Raw genomic sequence first — 18,586 nt, forward strand, 5'->3', positions numbered from 1 at the left:
TGCAGGGGACTACTGTATGCTTCTGGATGCTGTGAACTACTCTAAGTGGAAACATACAAAATAATTCACCAAGTTTTGAAATGTGTACAGCCAAACATATCTGTCCCAATGGCATCCTACAACAATTAATACATATACTCCCCTCAGTGCGTTCAGAGTTGCTCTGATAAGAGGTGCTACATAAGACCTAAGCATTATTCATTTATCAGTCATGCTACCTCTGTTTATTTTACATGGAGACAAAACAGATAGTGAAAACCTGATTTTCTGTGCTTAGCATTGTTCACTCGGTACTTTAGGCAGCTTTTACATTTCCCTGAATTTATTTCTAGGCACAACAAAATTGTTACTTAGGAAGAGATTAATGGACTAGCTGGAACAAGTCCCCATCTCTAACAGTTGTCAGTGAAGCTGCTTCAGAAGAGAGTGCAAAATTATTACAGTGAATCTGATTGTGTTGTATGATACCTCACAGGACAATTTTGTCTAACCTCAGTGGGTCACACTATACCTTAAAAATGAGATTGGATAGCTCTCATAGTTGTACTCTTGCTGTTGTAATACCACTGCTATTTGTGATTATTACATGTTCTAACTCTATTTTTAAATCTACAAAGCTACCCAGTGGTATTGACACAACACCTTCCTGTAGCAATGAATTATACTAGTGAGTTATCCAGTTTTCAATGAAAGACATTATTCTTTGAGCAATTTAAAAAGAAGAATATGTCTTTGAATTGAATTACATGCTTCTCCCTGAAATTTGGCTTGTTTATTTTTAGTAAGTACAAGGGAGAATCTCAGTGTGTCTTTTCTGTAACATCCTTTATGTACATTCTTCTGCAAGAGCCTCCTGACTCTAAGATCACTGAGCTTCTCACACACTGCCCTGCTAATGCTGGGAAACTCAGCAGCAGGGCGTTCCTTTGATCTTGAGCACAACTTTCTAATTGCCTTAAACTACTGTACTCCAGAACACTTGAATGAAGACTCACTGGAGGAACTGGTTTGCAGTGCCAAACTCATTTTATCCAAACCAGATGTGAAATTGGGTCCCCTGGGCTGCAGCTTGAATGCATTAGCTTGTTCTTAAGGGAATCCAATGCTTTTCAGCCACATGGAATATTCTTCAGAGCCATCATTTTAATATAGGCTGGATTTTCTCATGATATGTCTTGATGTTGACTTCAGTAATGCTACTCCACCAGAGGTATGCAGTATCCAAACACTTGCTTTCTAAGGTCCCATGGCAAACCCATTTAATTTGTCCTTTAAGTAACTTATTGTGTATTTCCTGGTAAGCATACTTTATGTTCCGCATAGCTTGGCACATGCTAAACTTTGCACCCCTCACCAGCCCCTGCCACTATATCTTTTATTTCCCCATACTTCCTTACATGTGACAGACAGAGAGGCCATTGCTGTTACAGTTCATCTGTCTAAAGATGTATTGCTTGAGTGTCTCATCAAGCAAAATCACTTTAGCAGCATAACACAGCAATATATTATCAGAGGAATGGTATTTTGATGATGTATTGCTGTGATACATCAGAGAAATGCAAAATGGCACAAAGGCTGTATATATGGTCACCCTTGTGAATGTAAAGTAAAAGGGACGTGACTTCAGCTGGCAAAATGTGGTGGTCTCAGCTCCTTTTATCAAGACTAACAAAGTGTCTTTTTATGGACACCTATATGCATCCATACAGAGACATTCCCTTTTGTTCTGTCCCCCTTCCCAGTCACCTTTGTGTGTTATATTCTTCATGACAATTATTCCAGAGTCTAGGTTTTCCCTACTAAATCTCGGAGCAACCTGTTTGTGACATTATAGTAATTTCTTTGGCAACAGATATCAAAGATGCAAAGAAGACAAGGGGACACATTCGTCTGGTGATTGCACAGCTGAGCACTGTGGATTTCTGCCTGATGGATATTAGCTTGTACATGCTGAAAACTGAAATGATATGCATACATGACCTGCTTTAGTAAAATCAAAGGAAGAGTCTGTCTGCCTCCTTGTTGCATGTCAGGTCTAGCTTGTTGCTTCCAGGGGAATAGTGTGAAAAGCAGAGGAGTTAGTTGTTTTCTGCATAGAGCAGGGACTGTCTGTCTCTGCCAGAGACCTCATTTCTCCATCATTCTCTCTCTGTGGTCTCCCCTTGGGTGCTCCACCTCATCCTCCTCACACTTCTCTCTATCACTCCTAATCCCGTGGCATACATGGTACCATCCTCACCCTCAACAGAGCTACTTCCCATTAAACCTCTACTTCCCAAAGAGCTAAGGTGGCTCTGTGCAACTCCCTGGAACATCAGGTCAGTCACTCCAGGTATCCTCTCCAGTTCTGTGTTCACCTGGCTACAGGCAGAAAGAGAGGGAGAGTTTCCTGTAACTGCAAATCAAGTCTTTGGACTTAACACCACTGTCATTCATGCTTGGAGGTAAAAATAAATAAAAAAATCTAATTTTCAAAGTTGATTTTTAATGCAGAGTGTTTTTCTTTTTTATTTATTTATTTTTTTTTTTCTTTTCTGTATGAGTATGGAGTTTGGCTATGGGACAGTTTCTCTATTGAAAATGACAAAAATCACTGAAGGAAGCAACGAGCATAAGCTCCTCTTCTACTGCTAGATTGCAGATCTCTCTTTTCTACAGGTAATTTTGGCACCCAGAATGCCATACTGCGCCCCTTTCTTAGCACAGAATAACACTTTATATGAAACAGGAGGCATGAATCATTGCATTATAAAAATAGTCTCCTTGCCAAAAAGTCCTCACTAAGTAGGTTTCCTTGTAGTCAGATTGCAAAGCAGGAGGAAAAGGCATTCTGACTCACAGAGTGGAACCAAAATCAGCCCTGTTTTTCTACTAATATTTGAAAGTCTTTATCCGATTATTCCCTACTGCTCTTCTGTGATTTAGCAGAAATGATCTCTCTGTCACTTTGCCCTTACAATACCTGCTCTGAGTTACCTTTACATGATGTAAATCCAACATATTCCTACTGAAGTGAGTGGAGATACCCTGAAGTAAAACCAAGGGGAGATAAGAACTAGACCTACCACTGGTTCACTCCAGGTAATTTTAGAAAGGTTCCAATGACTGAAAATATTCTACCCCATTTATGCATAGATGCTTATTCAAAGCTTATTACAGGATAACTGTCGAATCTGTTTAACCAGCATCCATGACATCAGAAGGTACACTTTGATGTACTTCTTTCTTTGATGTTCAAAAAGATGATCTTTACTGTCTTATAAGACACCATGATTAGGTTTCAACAAGATTTATATTCATGCCAAATCCTAGAGCTGATACCCTTTCAATGGGGCACCTTTCCTGGACATTAAAAAATAGTTACTTTTGCACTGCTTACACAATCAGGTGTGAATGATAATAGCATAAATGCAAACACAGTATCAGGCAATCTGCTGTTTTCAGAGCTCTGTCTCTCTTCACGTTTGTGAAAATCCCAGCACATCTTCCAAGGCCTGTTGAATCAGATCCTCTGCTGATGTAAACTGGTCTTACTCTATTGACTTCAATGGTGCTATGCCAATATACTCTAGCAGAGCATCCTCCATCATGTCTACATCTATAATTAATTCCAACTACTGCTCTTTCACTCTCATATATTGCTTTTCCAGCACTTCAGGTCAAGAGAATACCCTGTTTTTAATATATTACAAGTAATAATAAACAAGCAAGTAAGAAAAATAGTACTTCCAAAACAATGAGAGAAGATTATAATCAACTAGTGGATTATGAAGATGTTTGAATCCATCATTTGAATGCTAGCAAAACAGCAAGTTCAAGAGATGAGTACATTTCATGAAGTTTAAGTATTCTGTTATCATGAATCACCAAGTTTAAATATTAGAGCTCAAAGCCCTTTTTAGCCTATTCCTGAGACATATTCATCATTTTTTAACTGCAGTTTTTCATTTCTTATGGAATGGATTAGCCTGGAAAAAGATCTCTCCCTTCTAATTATAGGTATCCATCTAAAAGCAAATAGCAGGAGAAAAATGTTGGTTATCTGTTAACAAGTTCCTCTTAGAAGGTTACATTTGCTTAAAGATAGATCTGTTTATCTAGTGTATACTCTCCTTTCCTCTGGCAGAGAAAAATCAATTTGGAACAAATTGTAGCCGATAAGCTTTAGAGCAGCATCACCACGAACATTTGCTGGGAGAGGTTATTACAGTAGGGTACCCAGCTGAATCTGGGTGGGTGCAACAGCTGCACTTTCAGAAACTGAGCACCCAGCTAGTCCACTCCCCTCCCACTCTAGGCAACAATGAATTTCATTGTCAGAGGAGGGACAGTGGTATTGCCATACTGGAGTCCCCGTTAGTCTTCATAAAAGGAAGAGCAAATATATGGGATGGTGTCTCCAGATGGGTTACCCAATGAGCACAAGCATCTTCTCCCTTTAAGCTCTACTCTGCTACCCCAGACTTCAGACCACCTCAGAAACACCAGGCAGGAGTAACCAGAAACATTAGTCAGACTTTGAATTTGCTATGTTTGTTCCCAAAATGTCATTAATGGCCATTGTAATTCAAGCAAGTATATCTGTATTTTTGATTTATTTATACTTAACATAATATTGCATTACCTGTCAAGAGGGCAACATAATACTTCATCGTAAATGGATCGGCAAGAAAAATGTTTTTACAATGTCATGAATTGTTGATGGCTTCCTTTGCCAAAGCTGACATCTGGAAGTTTAATATAGCAGTATGTTACCAACAGTGTTTGCACTCCATAATGACCTTTTTTCAATTCTAGAACTAGTAGGCCATACTAAGATCAGCCACATCATAGTGCCCAAGGGAAAAATCCTAATTTGAAGAGAAAGCAATGAATTTACTGTGGCTATAGTTGCCTGTGCAAAGATCCCTGTTACTCTATTTTACTTTTAAAATGTTTGGATGATGTCCTCTTGGTTGGCAGAAATAGCAAATCACGGAGGAAGATACATTGTCCAAATATACATCGTCCAAATATACACTGATGAGGTAAATACATTAGTATCCAATAACACATACTGCTCTAGAGTGGATAGGTGAAAATACACTGAGATGCATATGCTGTGTGAGTGAACATGTGCAAATTCTCAGATAAACAAAAGACTGCTTATATCAAGAGATACACTATAAAGAGGATCAAGGTATAAGGAGCGAATTTCATCAGCTGTTACTGAAGAAAATCAGTTTCCAAAAACAATATATTAAACTGGATAGCAGTATCCAGCCATCCGATCAGATCCTAACTGTGGATAAAATTCATCTGAATTAGAAAATATGTCTACAGAATATTTGCCTATCTATACTTGACTCACTTCTGGTTTCCTCTATAATCAAAGGAGTTCAAGTCATCTTGGCTAGTGGGTGCCAAGTTAGTACCAGATTTGCTACCCTAATTTGTACTAAGAATTGAGAACTGGCTATAGAGACTACAAGACGTGTTCCAAGTTAGAGAGTTTTCACATAGTTCAGCATAGATTTGAACTCCCACCTTTCTGAAGTCTAATTCAGCACCTGTTGACAAGCCTAGCTTGCCAGACAAGGAAGATTCATCTACTTGCTAAAGGGTTGGATACTGAACACAACAGAATGAAATATCCCGTCTAAGCAAATAGACATTCTCATATTCTCAATGGCTTCCAAATATTTTTGTATATCCACTTGAATTTAACTTTTAAGAAAACGAGGCAGAAGAAATATTTTTTTCTTTGCATTGTTTTTTCTTCTAAAGTATGTTAAAAAGAAAAAAAAAAGATTTCTGACAGCAGCTATACATCCATCCTAGTTTGTCTTACAAGATCACTTCATCCCTGAACCAGGAGAAATAAATGCATAAACCCTTTCATAGCGAGATATGCTAGAGATTAAAGAAATTACTATCTTTCATAATTCAAATATAACAGGGGTGAAAAATAATCTGTCATTACTTAGAGCAAAGAAAGTAATTTATACCCACACATAAATACTTAATCATTAAACCAAGTGATGTTGCCCATATTAATACAGACAAAATAAATCAGTCTTCAAATCTGCTGCATCCCTCAGTATAAAAGAAAAATAAATCAGCAGTTTGCCACTGTAAAAAAAAAAAAAATCTTCTATAGAAATATTACAAAGTGATTTCCCCCAAAAATAGCACAGGAACGATATTAGACGGGAGAGTCAGTTTGATTACCACAAGGCAAATTAATTGTAAGAGTTTTCCCACTACCCACTTGTCTGCCACAACAATAGGACAGAAGGTCACATTTCTTTGTCTGGGGAGGGGATTGGTTTTGGTTTGGATCTCTTTTACAAAACAAAAATGTCCTGGAGCTAGTATGACAAAACATTATTTTCTGAGGTCTCACAGTCCTATTCAGTGCTATTGTTCATGAGGTAACTCAGCAACATCAATCAGAGTAAAGGGCCTCCAGTGGTCTTAAAGACAAAACCAGCCAAAACATGCTTTATGCTGGCACACACTGACAAATGTGCAGGCTCTTTCAAGAAATAGCATTGTTCAGAAATGTGCTATAATTAAGCAAACTATTAGATAATTATTAGAGATGATAGCTACCTCATATGCTAGTAGACAGCCTCAATGAATCAAAGAATCATAGAATCCCACACAGGAGATGAATGTGAATGTTTTTTGTTGTTGTTGTTTGTTTGTTTGTTTGATTTGTTTGTGTATTTTTTTTTTCAAAAATCCACGTTCATAGTATTCCCCATTACAGTATTGGGGGATCAGGAATCCACTGGAAAAGAGATTTAATAGAATTGTCCTGCTTTGTCCCTCAGCTGTGAGTCATGCATCAGGAATAATAATGCCTTGGAAATATTATTCTTGACATATTTCTGTACCTGAATGAAATACTATCTTGGTACCTACAGTTCATGCTCCCAAGTAGTCAGAATAATTGTTACATATTCCTGCTGTATTTGTTCTTTAATTTGGACTTCAGGCTGCCAGGGACAGACTGCAAGCTTCCCAGATACCTCTTCCAGATACAGACTGTGAATCTACATGTATGCTTTAGCTATTTATTTATACAGAGTCTATTACAGCCTGTGGCAAATTATAATCCTTTTTTTTTTTTTTTCCCCCCCTCTGTGTTCTATGCCGGATGTAGTCCAAACAGACTGGCAAATATAACTTCAGTGATTGGTGAATGTCTAATGCTTAATTTAAATCACATAAGGTGCTTCTAATTTTCAGACAACCTGATATAGACATTATTAGCAGAAGGTTTGGCTCCCGATTATGAGGGTACACAGACAGACACACGCAAACTGAAAGATTGTGTGAAACTCAAATCAATTGCACGTATTTAAAAAATAAATACATAATGTTAACCTTAGTGGAAGAAGATGGACTGATGTCAAGAAAGTGAATAGAGCTACCACATTTATAGTGAAGTCTGCCTCGTTTCCATGAAATCATGTACAAATGTAACATTAACAGAGCAGAGCTTCCTTCATATTATGTTAATATACCTTAATCATAATGAAGAGGGATGAAAGTTTATGGGAATGGGAAATGGGAAATACTTGATGCATATCCACTCAGTACTCTCTCAGAGGCACAGATAGGAAACAGCTAATTTTGTGTCTTTCTAGAATTCTTTTGTCTGTGTTCATAGAATACCTGCAACAGAGGTTCCTGGTCTGTGTTCTTAATAAACAAGAGCTTGACAGCACAAGATAATGCTGGGAAGCTGGAGAAAGCCCAGTGAGGAAGATTCAGACTGGACATGAGCAGAGATGAAGTCTTCAAAATGTTCCAGATTGATTAAAGAACCTGTGAGATTTCATGTCAAATATTCCCTCTAGTAAAAATTTCTTTTGAGAGTAGACTATAAAAAATATTAGGAAAATCTTAAAGATATTAATTAGAAAAACACTTCCATATTGACAAGATCCAATACACTGTCCATATATGCTTGTGTATGTATTTGAAGTTATTAGCAATTGTACCATATTATCTATGTTACACTTGCACTGCATAAAAACAATGCTTCTGTAGTAGTTCGATAGTCTGCAGGAAGACTAATGGGTTTACAGAGCAAAATGGAGCAGAGTTTTTTTGAGGTCATTTCTGGTTTAAGCATTTTTATGTTACTTATAAAAACAAAACAAACCATCAAAAAAACCCACAGCCTACTGCAAGCATACAAAAATCAGAAAGAAGAATTTACCACATGAGGCTCGTGCTTGTTTACAGTATTCAAACTCAGCTTGCAATGCCTACATCAGCAAAGACAAAAAAGATACCATTAGGAAACAGAGAAGAAACAAAACCAAAGCAGAGCACCAATGAAGAGCTCATACTGCAAATCATTTCAGTATTAAGCCTCAGAATATTTGGGCTTTAAGTGTTATTTTTGCATTCTATAGTTCATCATCATGAGACCAAGGGGACCGCTGGAAGGCAGTTTGATGCTGAAAAAGAAGTCTGTTACAATTTAACATCACAGAGTTTGTTCTTACTTACTTTTTATGAGATTAGTTAGGAACACTCCTATTAGATTCTTTGGGGAATTTTACAGGAGTCGAGCCAGAGACCTGCTTAAAGGAATTTGCTAACTTCAGAAGAACTCAGCAGATAACAAGGACTGAGGGGTGAGACCTTTGCCCTGTAAGAAACTGAAAAACATTTGGGATCAACTTTTCTTTTTTTTTTTGTTGTTTTTTGCATGCTTGGCAAAAATGTGCCTGGGACACTCCATTATCAGGAGAGAAAAAAGAGTGTGGCCTGTGTTCCTACACAAATGAATGTTTTGTTTTTCCTTAAGCTGTCTCTTTCAACATTGTTGAGATACATAAATATTTATGTTTATAATATTTATTATATTGTAACTTTTATAAAAAATAATAATCTCTTCACAGAATTTGTCTCCCTCTCTTCAACCCCTACATTTCCCCTTCAGTAATACATTTATTTTTCATCACTGCAGACTTAAGGCATTACATCTAGATCTAAACAGAACATTACTTTTTAGCTTTCAGCAGAACCATGACCATTAACCTTGCTCGGCCTTTGAAAAGGAAGACACTACAGTTTATTTTTCCTTACATACTTGTAAGTATGTTTGGTGCTGTTACTTGTGCAGTGACAAAAATAGAACAGTAACTAAAAAAAGGAATTTTTTTCCACTGGGAAGAATTTAATTTTAAAAAACATTGATTTTATTGAGAAGTGTTTTTTTTAATTCCAATTTCTGAATTTACAAAGAAAATACCTCTTTGTACCTTCTTTTTTGTTGTTGCTGTTCTTCTTCTAGAGATTGCATCTAAACATATACATTCTGAGTGTTTAAAACTGAGTATTATATTTCTTACAACTGTGTCCTTTAACTTTGCTTAAAGCTTAAAAAATTACGAAAAATTACAACAGGAAAAAGGAAACCGTGCCACAAAACCCTATTTTGAGGGTCCCATGAGAGGCATACACTATTTGTGACTACAAAAGATTGTCCATGAGACAACACTCAGTACTTTCTCTCATATGTAAACACTCTGTTGTCACAATTTTAAAGAAAAAAAAAGAAATAAAAAGAAAGAAACCTTGAAAATGGGAAAGTCTCTTCATATGAACCCATTGCTCAGATACAACTGTTTGAAAACAAATGTTTTCAATAAATTAAGAGGAGCAAAACAAGGCTTGCCTCTTTGATTGGGCAGAAGAAGAGATGGAGAGGGTACAGGCAGAGCTCTCTGAGAAAAGCTGCTGTGACAAGAACCTCCCAGAAATGGAGCCAGGCTGACAGAAACCCTGCTTGGGTGTATAGAGCTGTTACTAAAGTCTTAGGTACCAGTGTATCCTCAAGTGCCCTGAATTCCAAGGGTGTTGCAGTATTAGACTATGACTGCAGTGTTTTGTTTGGTCGGTTGTTTTTCGTTTGTTTGTTTTTAGTAAGAATTATAAAAGTTCCTGTAGAATCCCAAAATACAGGAGGCATGCTGTGAAATAAAATAATTCTTTCCACCTTTTCATCCACTCCCGTCTCAAAAGAAATAAAGCCACTGAATAACTCACATAAGTAAAAAAATTTCCATTAAATACCCCTGGCAAATTCAGCGTCCTAGAGGTTATGTCTGTAGGAATATATCCAGAAGAAAAATGGTCTTCTTATGTGCGCATCCTGTGAAACTAATTATCACCATGAAACCTTGGATTGGTACATTTTTCAGGTAATACTGAAGACATTCTTACTAGCTAAGGAAATCTGACTGTGTGCAAGGCTGCTAGGATCTATGCTGCAGTTCTTGCCAGGATCACACTGACATCCCTCCCACAGTTTGCTCAGAGAGCAGATGAAATTTTTGTCACAAGCCACAACACCTGCCATAGCTTCCTACCTAAAAATAAAATTTGATCTTAGTATCTCACCTCTTTCTTTTCTCTTCTGATTTATGCATCAGGGGATGGCACCAGTGATGCAGATCAATCAGCTGTTTCACTAGAGCTTGCCAAAAAATATGGCTCTGCACACAGGCTTTCTAAAAAGGAGTAATATTCAAAGGTGAAATAACCCGGCTGGAATCTCAGGCATATTGAGTCTCATTGCATATTGCATAGTGGCAGTCTCATTGCATAGCTGGAGTCTCATTGCATATTGCATAGTGGCAGGGAGAAGCAAGAAATAGGCAGGAAAGGCTGAAGTGGGTGAATACTAAAGAGTAAGAAAGATATCATATCCCATGCAGTCACAGAAGGAGAAATCATGTTAGTCACAGAGAAAAAATAAATAAGTAAACAAATAAATAAAGAGGGAGAAGAAAAATCATAATTTTCCAAGATGATCAATTCTTATTCATGCAATGGCATGAACCTGTGACAGGGGAGGTTCAGGCTGGATGTTAGGAAAAGGTTCTTCAGCAAGAAGGCACTGGCACAGGCTCCCGAGGGGAGTGGTTGCAGAACTGAGCCTGCTAGAGTTCAAGAAGCATTTGGACAATGATCTCAGACACATTGTTCAGTTTTAATGTGGTCCTGTGTGGAGCCAGGAGTTGAACTTGATGATCCTTGTGGGTCCCTTCCAGGATATTCTATGATTCTGTGATTCTATCTTTTTACTGGCCATTTGTCCCCTCTCCAAACCTGGCACTCTGGTGTAATAAAAGAGGAATCTTAAATTAATAGAGCAAGAAGGTGTTTTCACATCTAGCTACCATGAAAAATTAAGTCTTATAAACAACTGAGAAAGGAAAAGTTAAGCTTAACTATGGAAGGTCTTCTCTATCTGTACAGTATAGACATCAGATTCTGATTAACTGTGATACAGAATTAATCTTTTCAATTAATGGAAATGAGCTGCACTTTTATGTAGACTATTACCAGAGGGCATTCAATGATATTTTTATTCACTACATTTGACCTTAAAAATGTTTTGTAGTCATCAAGGATACAATTTTTCACACAGTGGGGATGTAGGAACAGCTAATTAAGTGGTGTTTAATGACATTTGTTCCTTAAAGGAGGGCTGATTAAATGTAGCATGTAATTTTTTACCAAATCAAGCAATTCAGCCAATTTCCAAATGTGCTTAATAAGCTAGGCCTTAGTAATTACACATCTTCTGTAGATGCACCACTGTCACAATGGTTTGTGAGCTGGTAAATTTAAAGTTACTTATTTGTGAATCTTAGTACTTTAGAATTTAGAGTTCTGATTTCTTATTCCAATTGTATTTCTTTTCAAGAATAAAATAAATTATTTCAATGTTAGAGAGTCAAATACACTGTAAAACAACAACAACAATAAAACACTTGAATAGTCACTGTGAAGTTGACTCATATACTAGGCAAGCGGGAAAAATTGGAACAGGCAGCTTTTTTTCCATTGAAATATAAAACACACTCTTATCACCAAATTTAGGAAAGTTGAATAACTATTATTTCATTAAGAACATCTGAATTCAGATGCAAACTGTATTAAACGTGCTAGCATGTATATTCTTTTTTTTTTTGTCCACATATTCTTTTCACCCACTATGGTTGTGTGCTTCTTAGGACACCAGAGAGTACCTACCCCAGCTTTGTAACCACATCACTCCACTCACATATCCTGCCTGTTTCTCCAGAAAAACACAGGTCTCCTGTAAGTTTTGTATCATACATGAAGGTGTCATGCATACCTTTAGGGTTCTAAATAGTATCAGCACTCCTGTTCAGGCAGGAATAGCCTACAAGGCTATTACAGCATGATCTGAGTCATCCTCCTGGCTCTATTTACTGTAACAACTAAAGTTCAATTGATTGTATGTGAAGCAATCCAAGCTAATATTTGACTGAAAACTTCAGCCAATGTCAGAATGTGCTTCACTGACTCCAATTAGTTAGAGAAGCACACATATTCTATGAAAGTAACAGCAACACACACCCCTCCCCAACAAAATGTTTGATTTAAGGATCTATGAATAATCAACTGTAGGGTAGTGCATCTCCAATTTGTCAAATGAAAAGTATCTGAAATCCTCCTAGTGCTTGATAGTTGCATATCAGGGATAATGATACATAAATAAACTACTTAGTATGTTCATAATCAAAATGTTATTGCTTTACAAAAACGTTAATTTTATTGTTGTAATTACAAGCACTCTAATCATACAGTAACAGCCATCAAGGGTCATCTCCCATTTTTATCCACCAGCCAGCAGCCACATTTCTGCCAAATGCAGGAATGTATATGCAAGTGTGTTTTGAAAAGTGATGAAATTTTCACTTGCTTTCAAGACTCTTTCAAAAGTATTATGGGTCTGCAGTGGAATGAAGAGTTCTGGTTGAGTGGCACAGATAAAGAGGAATCATAACAGGAGCCTGGTTATACTGGAAACATAGCTTAAAATCTTGTTTTAGCTCTCTTGTAGTGATGATAAGCACACAACAAGTAGTGTAACCTTGTAATGATAAACTGAAGAGACCTACATAATATTCACCAGATTTATTTACTTGATGACCTTTTTTTGAAATGCTAAAAGCATCCCAGACCTCCCCTTGTCATTGGAAATGACGGTATTAGTGGTTAATGTGTTTGTTGAGGGCCAATAGCCATGATGCAGGATCTCCACCTGTCTGACACTGTATTATCACACCCTGATGCCTAGCAATTCTCTGGGCTTTGCTTCACAGTCTATATGTGCCTGGTGATACCAAAAATAAGTATATTCTGTCAGAAGTTTGTTCCTTCAAGAAAAAGAAATGCTGAAAGTAAACAGATAAGGAGCATATTTTGAGATCTCTGTAATGAGAGATATCAAATACCAGTAATAGTTTCCAGGTAATATTTGAATTTCAATTCTTTTCAGCACAATAAAACCCACCTTGCATTCTCAATAACTAATTAAAGACTATGCAAATTGAGTTAAACGTTGGTATTTTCTGATTTAACTGTCTAATGTCATTCCCAGATGTGTTTTGTTGGTGTTGATGGTTAATTGGTTGTTGTTTTTTTTTTCTTTTATTATTCACTACTCCAAATTTAAATCAATCCCCCACTTCCTTTTTTCCCCTTTTTGAGAGATTCAGATTTTCAGCTTCATTTTTGTTCTATGAGCTCCTTCTCACCAGTCTTTTTCTCGAATATCAATGGCAGAGAACCCAGTATCTGTAAAAATCATCAATGCCATGAACTCACTTCTGCTTCATCATATAACAAAGTCTTTAGTTCCTTATAAACCGACAGAATTCCACAGTTTGAAACAAATAGCCAGACAACCATTTTATTTTAATAAGAGCTTTGGTGGAACTAGACTCATTTTGGCTAATGAACTGGCTGACATTAGGGGCTAAGGTGCCAGTTCATCAGCAGAAGTGGCCAGTCAATACCATGTTTAGCATTTTGGAGAACTCATACATCAATGGCCATTGACTGCCAACAGCCAATAACAAGGACCTGCTCAATAGACATGCTGCACCCTGGTCTTCACAACTCTGCCTTATGAGTGACAAAAGAACAAATCAGAAATGTCCATACTATCGGCAGCTGCAAATTCCAACCATCCCAGTTCGTTTCTTTTCTTATTCCTGATACCAAACGCACCAGCCACACTTCCCTCCTTGCTGACAGTTGACTTTGTATTACAACTAATAGTTTAAGAAACAGATAAGAGAGAAAATTTCGATCTCTTCAACACAGTTAAACTTCCCATGACATCTTTTTCACCTTTTCATGCTCAATTTTGAAAACATTTTTGAAAGGTTTTCTTTAAAAACAAAACATTCCCTTATGCTTTTGTTCCCTCCCAACTTCACAATCTGGTGTATTTTTGTTTCTGTCTCAACTCGGTGCACAGCATGGTGGTAAAATATGTGTTTTTTCTCTGGCTGGCAGTGGGATTTTTTGCTGTATCCATTAAGCATCTACATATTTATAACCTTCAAATATATATCAGAGAAAGGGAAGTAGAGGAAGGAAAGGGGAAGGAGAGCTGTAAAATAACATGAGAAGACAGAGACAGGAGAGAGACCTTGTAGGTCAGCTAATCTCTCTCTCTTTTAAGGAAATATTGCTCTCCACAATACATTTTTCTCAAGATCTGTCTAGTCTCATCCCAAAATGTTTCAAGCAATACCTTTTCTATCATGTTCCTTCTAAGATCCTTCCACAGTTCCATAGTACTCATGGCTGGGAGCTAAGCCCTAATATACGAACTAATGTACTCTCTCCAATTTGCAAAAAAATTTTTTCATGAACACTTCAATACAATGATACAATACATCTAATAGTTGAGTTTGATATAATACATCTAACAGTTGAGTTCCTAGTGGGGTGAAATTCCCTGTATTTATATACATATACTATGTATATAAAAGTATATATACTTTTCTTATTATTAATTATGTTGGTTTACAAGTTAGATTTTTTTTTTCTTTTTTGTTTTTGTTTGCTTTATCAATGTGATCAACTCAATTGAATCAAAGCTACCAGCCGTCAAAATCATTTGGCATATTTATTTGTGTAATTTTTTGTAAGAACTTGTAAAATTTTGACTTTTAATTAAGGCTTTGGTTTAACGTTCCTTAAATTTGGCCAGGTATTTTCTGCCTCACTCTAGTTAATGCACATGAGACTCAGTGTCTCACCTGCAAAATGGGAGCAGTCTGTAAAATGAATGGAAAATATGTCTACATGAGCCTAGTTAAGTGGTTAACTCTCTAAAGAAGACTTTAATCTTCTAGAAGACTTTCTAAAGAAGTGGTTAACTTCTCTAAAGAAGAATTGAGAAATAGTCAAGAAATAACTACACGTTGGCAATAACCAAAAGTTGGAAAATGTTCACAGGATGGCATTAATTCTGAAGTCTTATTTTATTTGACAAGACATACTCACTACTTCTTGTAGAAAAAGTTTGTTTAATTCAGAAACAGAACAAAATCTTAATATTATATCTTTGTTTTAGAGTTTATTGCAGTAGCTTATCTAAATTTAATTTTCTTACAGTACAATAAAAACTATCAAAGTATTTCCTAATTTTTTCTGTTCCTATTATTTAGTGTAATTCAGGCTCAAAGTATAGGATGTTACTTACTGTGGCTGCCTTGTAGGATGCCACTCACTATGTATGGAGCTCAGATTATTCCCTTCAAATATACCAGTATTCAGATTCACTTCTTGTATTTTCTGGGAACTTTATTCAGCAAAGGACTCTCTTTGGCATAAGATAAAGCTTGGAGAAACTAGAACATCTCCCTTTCTGCCTCTCTTTCCCTCAAATAGGAGACATTTTCATTTATAAGAAAATTTCCCCATAGACAGGGAGAGGTGTAACATCCCTGGAACAGCTGAGATCTGGAATTGCCTCAGCAGTTTTCTTTTTCAACAGGTGGCCAAGCAGGATAACTTGACTTAATGATGCTGTTTCAGCACTAACTTATTTGGCAGTCATCAGAAACATTTTCAAGATAGGAAACAGGTGTTTCAACACGCTTCGCTGGGCAGAATGAAGAACAACTCCCTCCCTGGTGTCATTGTACATGATGTATTCAATGATTGCTACTTTCTGATCAAGAATACGTTCACTCATGTAGTAGAGAGCAATCCATCTGATTTTGTAGTCTGGAATGAGTTGTTGAAACAGAAAGTCATTACTTCTTTGGTGGGGAGGAGAAGAATAGTGTCTGGAAATAAGTCTGGCTGAACATGTTTTGCCTAATTTTAAAACCAGCTGAACACTGGAAATGTGGCTGACTAGAATATTTGTGGAGTTGCTTTTATCATATAGGGGAAGCATATGTAGATGGGAAAGAAGAAGAAGTTGAAAGATGAAAGGAAAACAAGTCCTAATTAAGGGGGGAAAAAGATAATCCATGAATCAAATTCTTGTCCATTGAATTTTATTGTTCCAGAGGCAATTAAGTTCTGCTGACTAATGCCAGGTGACAATTTAGCTGTGCAGATATAAAGACCGTTTGTAGAAAACTAGTTTCAGGCTCCTCTTACTGTTAATGCTGCAGTCACACCAGTCTACATTACCTTTACTTAATTGGAAATACACAATTTCCTCTTCCAAATATAGAAAAAGGTTTCAACATTTTAGCTACTGTCTTATGACAACTGTTGGCAAATGCTGTCCTTCCCTATGGTGATCACAGCATACAATCTAACACCTGCATTACCTAGAAAAGCTCAAAATTGGCTTTTGATGAGGAAAAGGGAGATTGATTTTGTAATGAATAGCATTTAGCACAATGCCATGGTGATGGTCACAGGAAAAGGCCCAGAACTGAACTAATTTTTGTACCTAACAAAAAAAGAAAATATATTTCAAGTACATTAACTTTTACCTTCTATGGAGCGTGCCTAAGTTTAACTGTATTTTGTTCTTTTTCTAATAAATGGCTAGAAGTGACCATTTACTTATTTTGCTCAAGAATTATAGTAGAAAAAATTATAGTAGGAAGAATTATAGTAGAAAAATCAGTACTCCACCACTGTGAATTCAACCCAAATGGTAACAGGTCATATGTCAATATGATTCTATTGTGCTCTATAAAATATCTTCACGCCTCTATGAAATGTACTTTTTATACAGTAAATCTGGTATCTCAGACCTAAAATCTCTTTTTGCTTTCTGCTTATCCATTGTTTTCTTTTGTGCATATAAAGTCATTGAGTTACATCTGACAGGAGAAAAAATACAAATGAAAGCAGCAAAAAGTTATAAAAACTAAATAAAAACTAAACTACTAAAATAGTATTTTAAGCACTGCAGAAAACATTATTAAGACTATATGAATATTCTGAGTTAAATGACTTAAAAGGACACAGAGCAGTTTTGAATTTAATAGTTCAGAACACCACAGTGAGTACCTGAAGGATACCATCCTAAACTTGGAGGATGGATCAAAGCTCTGGACTTGTAAAATTCTGTGAATTCTAGAAAGCAAAAGGAAAGAGAAAAATGAATGGGGAGATAATATTCATTTTCTTAGCTTAATGGTGTCTTTGTGCTGACGGCAGAGGACAATTTATTTACCATAGACACATGACTGCTAGCAACTTAAATGCTATTATCAACACTTCCTTAGTCTTAGTGTATGTGGGAATCATGAGCTCTTACAGATTCAAGGATGACTAAAAAATCTTTAAACCAGTTTTGTTGTTATTTTGGAAGTACTACTCAGAAGGGGAAAAAAACAAATGAAGGTGAGTAAATTTGCATGAGGAGAAAACCAGATGGGTTAACCCTGGTAGATTTATCATGGTTATTGATATATCCTCAACAGTGAAACAAACAAACAAACGAAAACACAGATATGTTGTATAGTCTGGCTATTCTTAAAGCTGTGACCATAGAGATTATTTAGACAAGCAAACCAGCAACCATCCCTGAGAAATTCCCACCACAACTATAAATTGTCGAAGAGATGGACAATTCTTGTCTGGCATAGCCTTGAGTGATAAACCAAATAAATTCAAGAAGGCACTCACAAAAACCATTAAAGTCAATGTGAAAACTCTCATCACAAAACCAGATATCCCACGCTAGAGAACTGTCTGAAAAGTTGAAGATTTTAATATGACATTCAGCAGTCCATGATAGCATTCAGAGTGCTCCTTTGGTGAATGCATGGTTAACCCACAATTCAGATACTGTTTGCAGTTTCTGTTCCCCTCATTCAAAATGTATATTAGAAGGGGAAAAAAAATCAGGGAAAACAATAACTATGATCAAAGATATGGAAGAGTTTTAACAAGAGGAATGCTGGCACAATGACTTCTGTAGTGGCCTGCAATTCTCCTCTTTGGAAAAGAGGTCATTCAAAGGGGATATAACAGGTCTATAATGTCATTGACACAAAGCAAGACAGAGAGCAACTTTTGACCTTGTCTTCGGTATAAGAACTAGAGACGATCAAATGAAGCTAGTAAGAGAAAAGTTCAAAGGGAGCAAAGAAGGTGTTGGTTCTTCAAAAAATAGGTAGTAGATCTATGAAACTCCTTGAGAAAGGAAATTAATGAGTGCAAGAAGGTTTCACTAGCTTAAAGGGACATTGGACAAATAGAGGAGGGTCCCACTAGGGGTTACTGAATAGGCTAAACAAAGGTTTAGAACCAAGTATCA

The 18,586-nt window shown here is 36.6% G+C and overlaps 1 protein-coding gene across 4 annotated transcripts in view; it reads right to left on the bottom strand.

Moving 5' to 3' along the window:
* Positions 1 to 18,586, bottom strand: part of LOC310895776 (uncharacterized protein) — a gene marked incomplete at its 5' end in the record, with an annotated part of 669,112 nt that overhangs the window by 459,592 nt on the left and 190,934 nt on the right. The window lies entirely within an intron of this gene.

Source organism: Anser anser, assembly GCF_964211835.1.
Source record: "Anser anser genome assembly, chromosome: 2".
In the NCBI taxonomy this organism is placed as follows: domain Eukaryota; kingdom Metazoa; phylum Chordata; class Aves; order Anseriformes; family Anatidae; genus Anser; species Anser anser.